The sequence below is a fragment of the Callithrix jacchus genome, chromosome 9, assembly GCF_049354715.1.
Source record: "Callithrix jacchus isolate 240 chromosome 9, calJac240_pri, whole genome shotgun sequence".
Taxonomy (NCBI): Eukaryota; Metazoa; Chordata; class Mammalia; order Primates; family Cebidae; genus Callithrix; species Callithrix jacchus.
This window is the reverse complement of record NC_133510.1, coordinates 22,258,848-22,273,747: the sequence shown is the minus strand read 5'-3', so window position 1 is coordinate 22,273,747 and position 14,900 is coordinate 22,258,848. Positions and strand designations below refer to the sequence as shown.

Below are 14,900 nucleotides of genomic sequence, written 5' to 3'. Positions count from 1 at the left end.
CCTGGTGTTCCTCCCACCTGGCTGTCATCTGATGTCTCCCTGAGCAGCAGAGGTGGGGAGGGGCTGACCTCCAGCTGCATGCCTGTGTTTACTCATGCCCCAGAGGCAGACCCTGAAGAGGGAGCCGATGAGTTTAGAGGTTCTGCTCATATAGGAAGATCAGAGACCCATGAGTGCAGAGGCTGTGTGTTTGCACTGGGAGGGCAATTGCTTTCTTGAGACCCTTATATCATGTAAATGGAGAGAGGAGGGAGATGGGGAATAAGGAGGAAGGGCAGGGCACCCTCACCAAGCTAATTCAGCCTCAGACCCCTGCCCTTGGGGTACATTTGGGTAATTCAAAACCAGAGAAGAGTTTAAGAAGCACAAAGGTGGTTCCTACTGAGGTAACAGGTGGGCCTTGACTCCAGAAATTGGGTCTACCCCAGACCAGATTGAAGACTGGCTAAAAAGGGAAGTGGAGAAAGCACCTGTCCATAAGACATGCCCCCCAGTGCCATTCCAGTTTACCATTTCTATGGCAACGTCCAATGCTATCACCCCTTTTCTAGAAATTTCTGAGTAGCCTGCCCCCTGGTGTGCATTTAATTCAAAGGGATATAAATGTGACTGTGCAGCCGCCCCTGAGCGGCCACTCTCGACACGTTGTCTATGGGGTCACCCTGCTCTGCAACTGCTGCCTCAATAAAGCTATATTCTTCTACCACGGGCTTGTTCTTCTTTCTTCAGTGAAGCCAAGAAACTCCCTTGGTGAACCCCCAATTTTGGGGCTCTCCTGCCCTGCAACACTACTTGCCTTCTTCTGAGCCTGTTCTGTGGGCAACACTGTGGTGTCCTTAGGGGAGACACAGAGCTCCAAATGACACTGACTGGGGCACTAAGAACCCGCAGGTTGCTTCCAGGGAGAAGCCCTCAAGCATCATGGCTGGAGTGGTGCCTGAGAAGCTCTATTTTTAGCAAGCTCCACAGTCAGGGGTGTAGACAGCAGAGACTCCCAGCTGTGATGGTGCAGGATACTGCACCGGGACTGCTGCAGCAGGCAGAGCTGGTTTTGAGTGCTAAATAGGGAACAACGCATTAGCCTGGAATGAAAGGGCCCAAGTCCCCAGAAGGGTCATGGGGGTCTGCGCTCTGGAGGGCTGGGCCCTCAGACTTGCTGGATTGGTTCCTGGCTTTCCCTACGAAGGCCAAAACATGAGACCTTTCCTTTATTCAGACTCTCTCACACCAACAGTCCCGCCAATTTCAGTGTCTGTGAGCACATGAGGTGTGGGAAGGAAGTGCTTGGAGTTCTCCAGGAGGACAGTGGGGCTGGATGGGTCAGAACTGCAGGGCAGAGGACAGAAGTGGGCAGGTCCAGCCATGGGTAGTCTGCCATGTCCATGGCACCCACTGAAGAGTCACAGTGGACTTGGAGTCAGGAGGTGCATGGCCCTTTAAAACCTTCCTGACCTGCTCTGATCCTCTGTGTGCTCACCTGGAATGGGAGGCCATCCTGAAGCCCCTTCCTGTCCCGCATGGGATGGTTTGTTACTCACAGGTATGCACGGCCCTGCTGACCTGCATTGAGATGCTGGCACAGCACAGCTACTTGACCCTGCCCCAGGGGACATCATCATCCGCCACCTTGTTAGGCTCAGCCAGCTGGAGCCCTCAGTGAGCAGGGCCTGGTACAAGTGAGGGGGCCAGGAGTGGAACAAGCCAGGCACAGGGGACAGAGAAGGGCAGGGGTGGCAGCAGAGACACAATAGGGGCCTGGCTGGCCTGATAGGGAGAGACTTTGGCATCCACACCACTGATTGATTAGCGGGCCAGGGGAGGCCTTGAGCCAAGGGTTTCAGCTAGCATCGGTTTCAGATTTTAATTCTTTCTTTTTCCAGAATCAAAGGACACCCAGCACATGTGCACCATGTTATACACAGTTAGGGCCAAAGAGGCTTTTCCATTTCCTCCTCCTCTGACTCCCCAGATCAGTCCTCTGCCCCACTAGACTGCCTTATTTCTCCCCTCCCCTCCGTCTTACCGCCTGTACTGCCTCTTTCTCCCTTCCCGATCTCCATCCGTTCCTGCTTGAGGGCTGGGGATTCTCTAAGAGGTTGCCCAGTGGAGCAAAAGACAGGCATTGGACGGTGAATCTGGAGACCTGAGCTTGAGTCCCTCTGCGAGTTTCTAGCTGTGAGCAAATTGCTCTCTGAGCTACACTTTCTCCCTCTACATTAAAGCAGGAGATTCCCTTCTCTGCCTGTTCACAGCAACCTCCAAGAATTCCTGAAGACTCCTGTGGGCTGATGCACTGCTGGAGCTGGCAAGAAGGCCCTGGGAGGGGAGGATTGCAGGTTCCTCTCCTCCCAGAGGCAAGCTGCTGTCCCAAACAACCCCAGTCTTCTGACCTTTAACATTTCTTCTCCCCTGGAATGTTCCCAAGCAAAGGTGATCATAAATCACACAATTTCAAATTTTAAGCCACCCTTCTATCTAAGCATTGCTGGGGGAATTAGCAATGGAAGAAGGGTTTACAGTGTGCCTACATAAACTGGTTATAAGTAATGTATAAAAGAAATCAGAAACACTAAACTGCCGAAGGTTGGAGGAAGCCTCTGGGGAGGAAGGCCTCTCTATTGACAGCATGTTCCCAGGTGCCTAGTGTCCTAAGCTCTGATATTCTAAACATAGTGCCCAAGGACATAGCACTCCCTTGAAGCACTGGAATGTAACCAGACTTGTAGGCTCCTTGCCAAGCCTGCTCTCACCAGCTGCATTGTCTGTAGATAAGCATATGCTTTTAGCTCTTGAGAAACTCTCGTAAACCACCACAGCTATCAATCTTATGTTTGACTCACAGCCTCCCTTTCACCGATTCACCCCACCATCTGCACTATAGGTTAAAGTGATTATATTCAGTAAATACTGTTGAAAACCAGAGCTCGGGGCCTTTGCACCCTCCAGTTTTGCACTGGCCCCCTGCTCCCACTTTATGCATTCATACCCTTTTTCTTTATTATTATTATTTCTTTTTTTTTTCTTCTTGGATATGTCTTTATCAGCAGTACCCTGTCTTTTTCTCATTCATTTTTCACCACCCATGGGTGGTGTGTGGGGGCTGGAACCCTACAAAGTATGTCCTTCCTAGTGTGATCTTCATAAGGACCTTGGTGACCTTTTACCAATATGGGTCAGGAGGGGAAAGGGCAAGAGAGGGAGAGTCAGAGATGGAGTCAGAGACACTATGAGCACATGGGGAGAGTGGTCTGTGCGTCCAGGCCTCTCCTGCTCCTCCAGAAAAGGGATCCAAGGTCATGGGATTGGAGAACTGGTGACGGGGCTGATTCGGGCTTGGTGTTGATGTCCTTGCATGTCACCTGCCAGGTTTCCCTGCCAGAACTCATCAGTTTCCTATGCCAGCCATACCACCACAGCCCTGTCTTCATGGATTTTAGCCAAGCTGCTACAGAGGTGGCTCTGCAGGCTCCCTCTGTGGGCCAGTTCCTCTTCCTTAGCAGCTTCCATTCACAGGCAGGCGTGCAAAGCTAAGTCACCTATGGGGAGAGGGTGGCCAGGAATGCACTGGCCGATGCAGGCATGGAGGGATGGGGTAGGCTGCCACACTGTGAGGGTGTGGGGTGAGGAGAGGGCACAGATCTGTGGTGAGGGGGAGGCTGCCGACCAAGCCTCGACCAGGATGAGAGGAGGTTGCTTTTCATAGCATCTAAAATATGATGAAAATCTGCAGTTGCCTCCAAGGCCTTCAAAACACAGTAAGTGCCCCAGTTTCCCTCACTTGTTCTCTGTCCTGACCAAGAAACACAGGTTGCACTCAGCTGCTCTGCGACCCCACCAGCTGCATATTTTCCCTTGCAGGCATGAACCCAATGTAAGCTGATAAAGGTGTTGACATTGTTGCCCAAAACTCCGAAAGAAACTGGCCCCGGCTCCGAATCAAATGCCTTAAACCTTCATATAGAGACTCCACTCCTTGAGCCTCTGACTGTGGACAGAACTAGGTAGAACACCCCTTCCCCTGGCTGGCTGCCTTGAGGATCCACTGCAGTCCATTTTCTCTGTGGCTTTCCTAATGAATGATCACCTGGCATCTGGTGCTTCTTTCTTTGGGATCCCAACTGGCTCCATCTTGAGCTGGTTTGGCATACTCTCTTGTGGGAACTCCCGACACCACTGTTGGGTTGACTACAGCCATGGATTTGGCTGAGACAGAGCACAGTTATTACTGACTAGCCCAGTCCCATCTCTGGCAGATGAGAGTAGAAAAAACTGTACACTGATGCCAGCACAGTTTACCGCTGCTCCCAGGCTGAGCTGATTGGGCAATAGGTTCCTCAAAGCCTCTAGCCTAGAAGTCCCAGAAAGAAGGAAGTGCCTTTTAAAGTGTGTCTAAGGGGGAAAAGTGAAAACAAAAAGAATTTAGTAATTTGCTCTAGGCCTTCAAAATTCATTGCAGGAATGACCCAATAGGAGGGTGAAAAATGCCCTCCTTGTAATAGGTAACTGAAATAAAAGAGTAACTGTTGCACAAACACTGAAGTCCACATGCAGAAGTAGGTTCTGTCTAAAAGTCATTGTGAATCATGGTGAATAATTAGGGCTGTTGAGATGACCAGATCTCCAGAGCGCTGGAAGCCCAGAGTCCTGATCCAGGCCCTGGGAGAACATCTGTCCTCGGTGTTTATGAAACCCTGAGGCACACCCAGATACATAAGACCTATAAAGAGACTTAGACTCCCTAGACTCCCACACAATAATAGTGGGAGACTTCAACATCAATATTAGATAGATCAATGAGACAGAAAATTAATAAGGATATCCAGGACTTGAACTCAGATCTGGAACAAGTAAACTTAATAAACATTTATAGAGCTCTCCACTTTAAATACACAAAATATACATTCTTGTCAATACCATATCACACCTACTCATAGGTTTAAATGAAATATTGATCGGCCATTATTAAGCACAATTATTGGCATAAAAGTTTTCAATACCCACTTTTAGAATAAAACAACATTCCTGTTCTCTCCCTCTTTTTCTTCCTGTCTTCCTCTCCTTCATTCCTTTTTTTTCATTCTTTCTTTCTCACCTTAAAAAAACAAACAAAATCCCCCCCAAACAAACAAACAAACAAACAAAAAGAAACCCTGAGGCTTGGTGACCTCCCAGTTTCCAGAAATATCATTACCATAAATCCCATTGCTGAAGGCAACCCAGGAGGGTCTCTCTGTGGTCCTAAGGGAGTCTGACTGACACTTAGGCTCTAAGCATCTGGGGTTTGCAGAGAGAGCTGGGGAGAGCTGGGAGCAGAGAGAACCATGACGCTCCCACTCTTGACTGTTTTCACTCCACCCTGCCCTTCTCATTCCTGCCACAGTGACAGACTACACCAGCCCAGAAGGAGGTCTTGGGTCAAGGATGTGAGCTCAGTCCAGTCTCTTAAAGTGCAAACATTGAGACAGGCACCTCCATCACTATCACTTGCTGCTCCATGAAGAAAGCACCAGTCCTTCTGCTTCTCCTGAAACTTGTGTCCAAGCCCCTAGAGCTTAAGACATGGGTCACCATGTCTGTTTTCAGCCCCCAGGTTCTGCCCAGGGCAGCCTGATGAAAAGCCCTGACATTAGAGTGGGCGCCATCCCTTAAAACTTGTCCTTTCTAGGAGCCAGTTTGAATTTATATCTTTAAAATCTCCAAAATATTTATTTATTTATTTAATTGCATTTTAGGTTTTGGGGTACATGTGCAGAGCATGCAATACAGTTGCATAGGTCAAAATATTTATTTTATAAGGCAGAAGCTGTGCCCCAAAGCTTGTGACAAGTGTGGTCCTAAGGTTCCTTGAAATCACCTGAGTGTGGAAGTGGTGATGTGGAGCTAAAGAGATAATCTGAACTCACCAGGCTGATGTGGAGCTGAAAGCAGGCCCTGGTTCTGTCCCTCCATCCCTGAGGCCCTCCCCCATCCCCCATGGACACCCTGTCTACAGAGGGAGTGCTGCATGCCAGCCTCACTCCCGCATTCTGGAGATGCCATTCCAGGATGGAGGCTCCCTCAACCTGCCTCCACCCAGCAGATTCCAGTGGACAGATGACACCAGCAACAGCTTCACAGCCAGGCGCTGGAGGTGCAGAGCTCACGGACCTCTCACTAGTAAAAGCATGGTAGATAGCCTGGGGAAGGCCTGCAGGTTCCAACAGAGCCCCCACCATGTCTCCCACCCACCCCTTCCCTCCACCTGGACTCAGCACTGTCCCGAGTCTCTGTGTAAGAGGTACATTGAGTCCTATGGAAAAATAACAAAAGGGGGAACAATCAGTGCAGTTGCCATGAGGCCCTGGATGCCCAGGACTGGAGGCTTTGATGCCCCTCTCGGGGGATCCTGAGGATGATGGGGATGTTTGCCTCTCCACACACACAGAGCATCCCATTCCCTGGCTGCCTCTCCACACGGATTACTTTCCTACACCAGGTTTCAATGTTTCTTTAAAGGGTTGGAAATTTTGAAATTTTTTTTATACACTTATTTCTTATAATCCACTCCTCTGCCTTCTTGCAGCTGAGCGTTTTGAAAATACTTTAACATTTTCATTGTGACTTGGGGTCCTGATGATGAACACTATTATTGTGTTGAGGTATTATTTCCCCCAGAGCGCTGGGACCACGTCTCAGTTCTCTGTGTGCTCCTCAGCGCCTCAGCCAGTATGTGGCGATGCTGTGTGCGTCTACGGGGTTCCTCTGACAGAAGCCCACGGAGGCTCTGGCATGGAGGCCTATGGAGCCTGCAGCTCTAGGCAGCTCTGCTTTGTGAATACGTGTGCCTTAGTGTCTTTCCTTTCCTGCTATCAGGCTATTAGCTCACCAGATCTTGAAGCCCCTCCCTCTTTTTATTTTCACTTTTTAAAAATCGAGATATAACTGACATAAAAATCACCCCTTGAAAGTAGTTTTCATATATATATCCACAAAGTTTTGCAACCATCACTACTATCCAAGGCTAAACATTTTCATCACCTCCACAAAGAAATCTCATACCCATTGTCAGTTTCCATACTTCTTTGCCCTAACCTCTGGTAACCACGAATTTACCTTCTGTCTCTCTGGATTTGCCTGTTCTGCACTTTTTCATAGAAAAGAATTCTGTGCCATGTGGTCCTTTTACACACGATATCCAATCCAGAGACAGGGCCGGCTTCCTAAACCTTTCCTGAGACTCACCAGCCATGAGCCCACATCTATAGCAAGTGCTTTCAAAGGTCCTCTTTACTGCTGGACATTCTTCCTTTGTGCAAAAAGTCAGTAAACCCATTTTGGTTCTTGAGGGTTTTTAGCTTAGGAGGTGAGTTCTTGATGCTTTTTAGCTTAGGAGGATTGGCAGAAATAGAGGTTCTCTGAGTCAGCTGAAGCCCTTCCCACTTGGACAAGAGCCCCTGCCTCAGTTAGGTCAGACACAGCTGAGACACACAGCGTGTCTCCCCCTGTCTGAGGCACCAAATGTCCTACAGCTGGGAGGCAGCTAAGGCTGAATGGAATCTGATGTTTCCTTGAGGCCCCTGTGCTTCAGGTGCGCTTGGTTCTAGGAATGAGGTACTGTGCGACTTTTCCTGGTGATTTGATCAGATTTGCACTGATCCTCGGTAAAACTGCTGTCTAGCCTTCTGAGAAATGCTCCTATGTCTATCTGCTGGTTGAATGTTTTGACCCTTGTCTCTAAGTGGAAAATTCAGTGGTTGACAGGGACCCAGGAAGTCTGTGATCAAGTTGGTCTTGGAGGCCACGGTGCTCAGGAGACCTCCTCAGACCAGCATTCATTGGAATGAACTTTGCCCCAGGTCACTGTTCCACATCTAAGGGAGGTTTTCCCTTCAACCTTGTCTCCATGTAGTTCCTGAGAACTGCTCGCTTTAAAGTTCTCCCTGCCTGGAATCAGGAGGATTGGGCATAATCAGCCTGTGGCCTCTGAGCAAGCCCGGGAGGCACGAGGTTTCTTCTCAGACTGCCGGGGTGCCCATGGGACCTTCTTCATCGTGAGTGGCTCTTCCCTGAACCAGACACCTGCTGCTTTCAGATTTCTTCACTGTCGTGTAGTCATCTTATGTCTCTGACACAATTTAAGAGACCGTTTGAAATTGTAGTAGCCACTCTGGGAAATTTTCACATGAAGGAGGTTATTCATTTGAGAGGTTTTGTGCAGCCAAAAGTGAAGGAACCCCATGAAGAGCTTTCCTTGTGGGAAAGAGACATCTATTTGTTTAATGCAGGAGACACAGTCTCTTCCTCTTTTGTTTCCATACTTCAGGGATTAATAAGTGCTGGGTTTTGTTGTACAGATTGATAAAGCTGTCAAAGGCCAAGCTATTATCTAAAACAGATTATTTCACTAGCTTTGAATGTATTTGTCAAAAACATGTTTTTCTATTCTAACTTTTCTTTTCTAGCAAAAAAGCTGAATTAGCCTGATAGTCATAATTTCATACTTACTGGAAGCCAGTTCCCTCTAATTTTTTGTTTCTTTAAAAATTTCTTTTCTTTCTTTCTTTTTTTTTTTACATAGAGATTTCTGATCCCTCTCTGGATACCAGGGCCATTTATAGTCACTAGGCATTCATTCAGCAAGTATTTACCAAGCAATTTCTAGTCTGAGTGCTGGAGAGATAACTATAAATCATAGATGGCATAAATAAGACACAGTTTTTTCCTAGAACTAATAAACTAATATTCTGATAGAACAGGAAACATTCTTTCCCTTCTCCCTTCCCTTCCCTTTCCTTCCCTTCCCTCTTTCCTTCTCTCTTTCTCTCTCTCTCTTTTCTTTTTTTGAGATAGTCTTGATCTGTCGCCCAGGCTGGAGTGCAGTGGCACGATCTTGGCTCACTGCAACCTCCGCCTCCCGGGTTCAAGCGATTCTCCTGCCTCAGCCTCCCAAGTAGCTGGGACTACAGGTGCATGTCACAATGCCTGGCTAACTTTTTTTTTTTTTTTTTTTTTTGTATTTTCAGTAGAGACGGGGTTTCACCGTGTTAGCCAGGATGGTGGCCATCTCCAGACCTCGTGATCTCTCCACCTTGGCCTCACTAAGTGTTGGAATTACAGGCGTGAGCCACCGCGCCCAGCCAATAAAAAATTCTTGATCACGCCAGTTCCAAGGAGCCCAGCGGAAGATGCAGGGACAAGAAGGCGAGTTCCGGACCCGCGAACGAGTCCTGCTGGGCTCCCAGGAGGAGGCACGCGCCACTGAAAAGCAGCAGCTGCACCTCGCCCACGGCCTGGAGCTGAAGCTGCAGGCGGGGCGGGCAGAGGCTGCAGAGCTGGTCCTGCGTCTGAGCGCTGCCGACGGCCGGAAACAAGGCCTGGAGGCCTAGCCGGCCCGCGTGGAGGCGCAGCGGCTCGCGGCGGAGGCCCAGCTGGGCGGCCTGCGCTCCGCTCTGCGCCCGGGCCTTGGCCTTGGTCGCGCGCCCAGCCCAGACCCGAAGCCGGTGCCGGGCTCCCCTGCTCGGGATGCGCCCGCTGGAGGAAGCAGGGAAGGGCTCAGCAGCCCCAGCACCTTAGAATGCAGCCCTGGGGCCGAGCGCGGTGGCTCACGCCTGTAATCCCAGTACTTTGGAAGGCCAAGGCGGGTGGATCATGAGGTCAAGAGATCGAGATCATCCTGGTCAGCATGGTGAAACCCCGTCTCTACTAAAAATACAGAAAAATTAGCTGGGCCTGGTGGCGGGTGCCTGTAATCCCAGCTACTCAGGAGGCTGAGGCAGGAGAATTGCCTGAACCCAGGAGGAGGAGGTTGCGGTGAGCTGAGATCACTCCATTGCACTCCAGCCTGGGTAACAAGAGCGAAACTCCGTTTCAAAAAAGAAAAAAAGAAAAAAAGAAAAAGAAAAAAAAAGAATGCAGCCCTGGGGACCAGCCACCATCTCCAGGACCTACTACCTCCCCAGCTCCTCCAGACCTGGACCCAGAGGCAGTGCGCGTGGCCCTCTGGGAATTCCTGCCGGAGCTTCGGAGTGCCCAGAGAGAACCGGACGAAATTCAGACCCAGACCAGTGCCCTGAATCGCCAGCTGGCCGAGATGGAGACTGAGAGGGACAGCGCAACGTCGAGGGCCAGGTAGCTGCAGAAGGCGGTGGCTGACAGTGAGGAAGCCCGGTGCAATGTGGATGGGCAGCTGACCGGGGTCCAGGCGGAGCTGGCGCTGCAGGAGGAGAGTGTGCGGCGCAGTGAGCGGGAGCGCCGAGCCACGCTGGACTAGGTGGCCACACTGGGGAGGAGCCTGCAGGCCACTGACAGCGAGGGCCAGCCAGGAGAAGATCAGCAAGATGAAGGCCAATGACACGAAGCTGGAGGGCGACAAGCGGCGCCTGAAGGAGGTCCTGGACGCCTCTGAGAGCCGCACCGTCAAGCTGGAGCTGCAGCGGCACTCGCTTGAGGGGGAGCTGCAAGCAGCCGCCTGGGCCTGAGCGACCGCGAGGCCCAGGCCCAGGCTCTTCAGCATCGGGTGGACTTCCTACAGGGACAGGTGACAGGCAGCGAGGTGAAAGCAGGGACCCTGCAGCTGACCGTGGAGCAGCTGAATGGGGCCCTGGCCAAGGTGGAGGAAAGCGAGGGGGCCCTGCGGGACAAGGTGCAGGGCCTGACAGAGGCTCTGGCCCAGAGCAGCGCCAGCCTCAACAGCACCCAGGACAAAAACTTGCATCACAGGCTCTGACCGCCTGTGAACATGACTGCCAAGTGCTCCAGGAACGTCTGGACACCGCCCGGCAGGCGTTGTCTGACGCGCGGAAGCAGAGCAGCTCCCTGGGTGAGCAGGTGCAGACGTTGCCAGGCGAGGTGGCTGACCTGGAGCTGCAGCGGGTGGAGGCCAAGGGCCAGCTACCACAGCTACCTGAGGTGCTGCGGCAGCGGCAGGAGGGCGAGGCTGCAGCCCTGCACACGGTCCAGAAGCTGCAGCGTGCCCTGGCTCAGCTGGAGGCTGAGAAGCAGGAAGTGGAGTGCTCAGCCCTGCGGCCGGAGAAGGACCGCGTTGCCCTCAGGAGGACACTGGACAAGGTGGAGCGAGAGAAGCTTCGCAGCCATGAAGACAGTGCGCAGAGAAGGGCCGCCTGGATCGCACCCTCACGGGGGCTGAGCTGGAGTTGGCCGAGGCACAGAGGCAGATCCAGCAGCTGGAGGTCAGACCCCATCCAGCCGGGGACCCCAACTTCATCCCTGGTCTGAGTGCTCAGCAATCCAGGTGGAGCCGGTAGCCTAGCCAGCCCAGGGCCCACAACCCCCTCCCCCAGGAGCCCTGAGCCTTCCGGGTGACCTAGCCAGGCCATGGAAGGAGGGGTTCTCCCTAAGGTAGACAAAAGACACACTGAAGGCCTGTTTGCACGTGAGCCTGTGGGCTCATGTATGTTGTGGACATGCAGCAGAATGGGAATCTATGTGAGCATTCTTGTGTATGGAGCATGAATCTTGCGCAAAGTGTGGCGTGTCTGGGTATTGTGAATATGGGTCTGTGTACATATATTTTCATGTGTGTGGGAGTTGGGTCTTTGTGTACACACATACACCTGTACGAACCCCCCCAAAAATGGGTCAGATAGCTGCACCGTGGTGCTCTTGTCTGGAAGAAAGTGGTGTAAGCCAGGGCACCGCTTACAGAATTATTATCATTTCCAGAATTATTATCTTCTCTCTTGCTGTAATCTACTGTTTACCAGCTCTCTTGGCTAAGAAAACTCAAGCCTTTCCATTCACTAGCTAGTTCAGCCGGATGAACTTGCTGAACCCACCAGAAGCTCTTGAAAGAGCCAGATGAACCCACCAGAAGCTCTTGAAAGAGCCAGAATGGTAAAAACAATCACTGGGATTAGAGTTTCAGAACTAAACTTAATTACCTATCCACCTGACACTGCCACCACAAAGATATTAGGAAGTGGCTTACCAAGCTTCTACCAGGAAAAGCAAAGGACACTCCAGTGAGTGCTCATAATTGCTTAATCAAAGTGCCTGGTTCCAGTGAGTGCTCATAATTGCATAATCAAAGTGCCCGGCTACAGTGAGTGTTCATAATTGCTTAAAGTGTCCAGCTCCAGTGAGTGTTCATAATTGTGTAATCAAAGTGTCCGGCTACAGTGAGTGTTCATAATTGCTTAATCAAAGTGCCTGGCTCCGGTGAGTACTCAAAATCACTTAATCAAAGTGCCCGGCAGACATATGTTTGTCTCTTCTCTCCCCAGCCAAGAAACACCTTTGGCTGTTTAGATCTGTTCTGTGGCCCATTAGATCTTTTTGGAATCCTGTGTGTTGGCTTATACCAAATAACAGATGAAGGGGACCTCAACCTGGAAAACAAAAGAGGAGTGTTGTAGATTGGAAAGCACCATCCACCCATCCAAGGATAAGAACCAAGTCTACTTTATCCAATGTGAAAGAGAATTCCAGAGCTCAGGGTCCACAGTGGCAAGGAAGGGTGCATGGAAAATAAAGAACTATGTAAGCATAAGGAAGGATGGGTACAAACAAGAGGGACCTGAATAATTAGGGTCCAATTAATATTGGCCATGTAAGGAGAATGGAGTTTCTGTCCCCTGATAAAAATTGAAATGTGGGCCGGGTGCGGTGGCTCAAGCCTGTAATCCCAGCACTTTGGGAGGCCAAGGAGGGTGGATCATGAGGTCAAGAGATCGAGACCATCCTGGTCAACATGGTGAAACCCCGTCTCTACTAAAAATACAAAAAATTAGCTGGGCATGGTGGTGCGTGCCTGTAATCCCAGCTACTCAGGAGGCTGAGGCAGGAGAATTGCCTGAACTCAGGAGGCGGAGGTTGTGGTGAGCCGAGATCGTGCCATTGCACTCCAGCCTGGGTAACAAGAGCAAAAAAACTTCGTCTCAAAAAAAAAAAAAATTGAAATGTGGAGCTAGATTTTAAATCAGCTAGATTTTAAATCAGCTCCACATTTCAATTTTGTAACTTACTCCTCATCCATGTCTGTATAGCTTTCTAAAGCTGAACGCCACTAGCCACATCAGAAAGATGTTTTCAGCTGGGCTCATTGGGTATATATTGATTGAGATCTTGTTTTCTAGCCATGGTGCTTTTTACATATAAATCATGGGGGCGATATGTTCGGCTTTCAATTTAAAAGAAGGCCACTCTGACAGCCCCAAGGAAGACAGAAATGTAGGTGGAGGGCAAAGGGAAAGGAAAAGTTACAGTCTGGGACAACACAATTGTGTATGTCCAGACTAAGATCCCCACAGTGAGAATGGACAGGATTCAGTAGAGAAGACGAAATTGAAAGGAATAGAGTGGAAATAGATTGATGGAACCTGTTCCAGGAGAAAGGAGAAGGAAGCCAAATTACCCAAAGTGGAGCGGTCTTGAATAGCAAATAACAACAGCCACAAGTTTTCTGGCCCAGAGGAGAAAGGAGGGGGAAAAAAAAGAGATGCCAAGGCAGATCCAGCCCTAGGTGAGGGCTGAGCTTATGGGAATTTTTATCTCACACTGGGATTTCTCAGTGCACAGTCATTGCTGAGAGAATGATAGAAGAAACATTAGCAGGAGTCGAGAAAGGAGTCAACGTTTAGATTAGCTATTGAGAGGAGTGGAAGAGGAGGCTTATTGTGAATTTGTGAAGAAATACTAGACCATACAGTGAAAGAACAAAGATTGGAAATCCCAGTGACATTGAGTAGTAGATGTACTCCGAGGTAAGGGAGTGAGAGAGCAGCTCCACTAGAGCTTTACCAAAGCCCTTGATACTTTAACCCGGCTTCAACTTCAGACCAGAGAAAATCTTAGACAGAAGCTCTTCATGGGACCCATTCTAAACCTAAAAGAAAGCAGAAAGTGGGGTTCCTGATACAAAAAGTAAAGAACTTTCATCTAAGGTGAGTTCTTTTTAAACTACGAGGCCTGGAAAGACGTTAAAATGAGAGCAATCACACATTGCTCCCCTCTGTGAGCTATGTATTCATCTCTTAAAACTGCTTGCTCTTGCCACAAGTAGCTATCAACTAATTACAATTTAGGATAATTATTATAGTTTCTCACCAGAACTATAACCCACACCCTATAGCTTAACAATAGCTAATTGCTCATCAGTTTTATTTTTGTAATCCAAAGACAGTTCCTGATAAACAACTTTGTACCAGCTGCTGTCTCTGTCCCCCTTTTGTCTTTAAAAACCTGCTTGTAACAAGGGCTCTAAGAAGCTCACAACCAAGGGTACTTGGGTCTGAGTCTTCCAGGCAGCTGTCCTCACTTTGGTTCAAGCAAACTCTTTAGATTATACTTTGTGTCTCAGCTTCTTCCTTTTGGGTCAACACTGAGGGGAGTAAATGAATGGCCCCTACTCCTTCTCTGTCTGAAGCTTGAAATTCTGCTGAGAGGACTTCCTACTCCAAGATAGGGGGAAGTCTCGCTCAGAAGAAGGAGCTCCTGTCTGCTGAGGACACCGGTATATTCAGTGAGGTCAGGTGGGCTGTTGGCAGCTTCTGTTAATTCCGTTGGGGCAGGCACATGGCAAGTGGCAGTTATTTGAATTGAGTTTGCTGGGATGGATTTTTACATGAGCAGTTGACTCCGGTTATGAGACCAGTGTAAGTGCCCAAGGAAATGGAACAGCAGTAAGAGGGACATCACACACACCACCAAAACCTCTTGATAGTCTCTGGCTTCCACATCTTTCCCCACCAAACTTCAGCCCAACTCAGCCTCATTTTTCCATCTCTTCACCATTCCTCCATGGTAGAGCTTCCTTGGTACTGGAATAGCTGAGAAGAGGGAAAGATCACGGGTAGTAAAAGCTGCTCCATATAATCTATAGAAAGCTTTGCTGGAATTAAGTTGTGCATCTCTGAATCTGAGCTAGATTTCTTGGGTCAGGGACCATGCTTACTTACTGGCCC

At 49.6% G+C, this 14,900-nt stretch overlaps 1 pseudogene; it reads left to right on the top strand.

Moving 5' to 3' along the window:
• The first annotated feature begins 254 nt into the window (after positions 1 to 254).
• LOC100395963 (uncharacterized) lies at positions 255 to 11,356 on the top strand (annotated as a pseudogene).
• Positions 11,357 to 14,900: the final 3,544 nt, after the last annotated feature.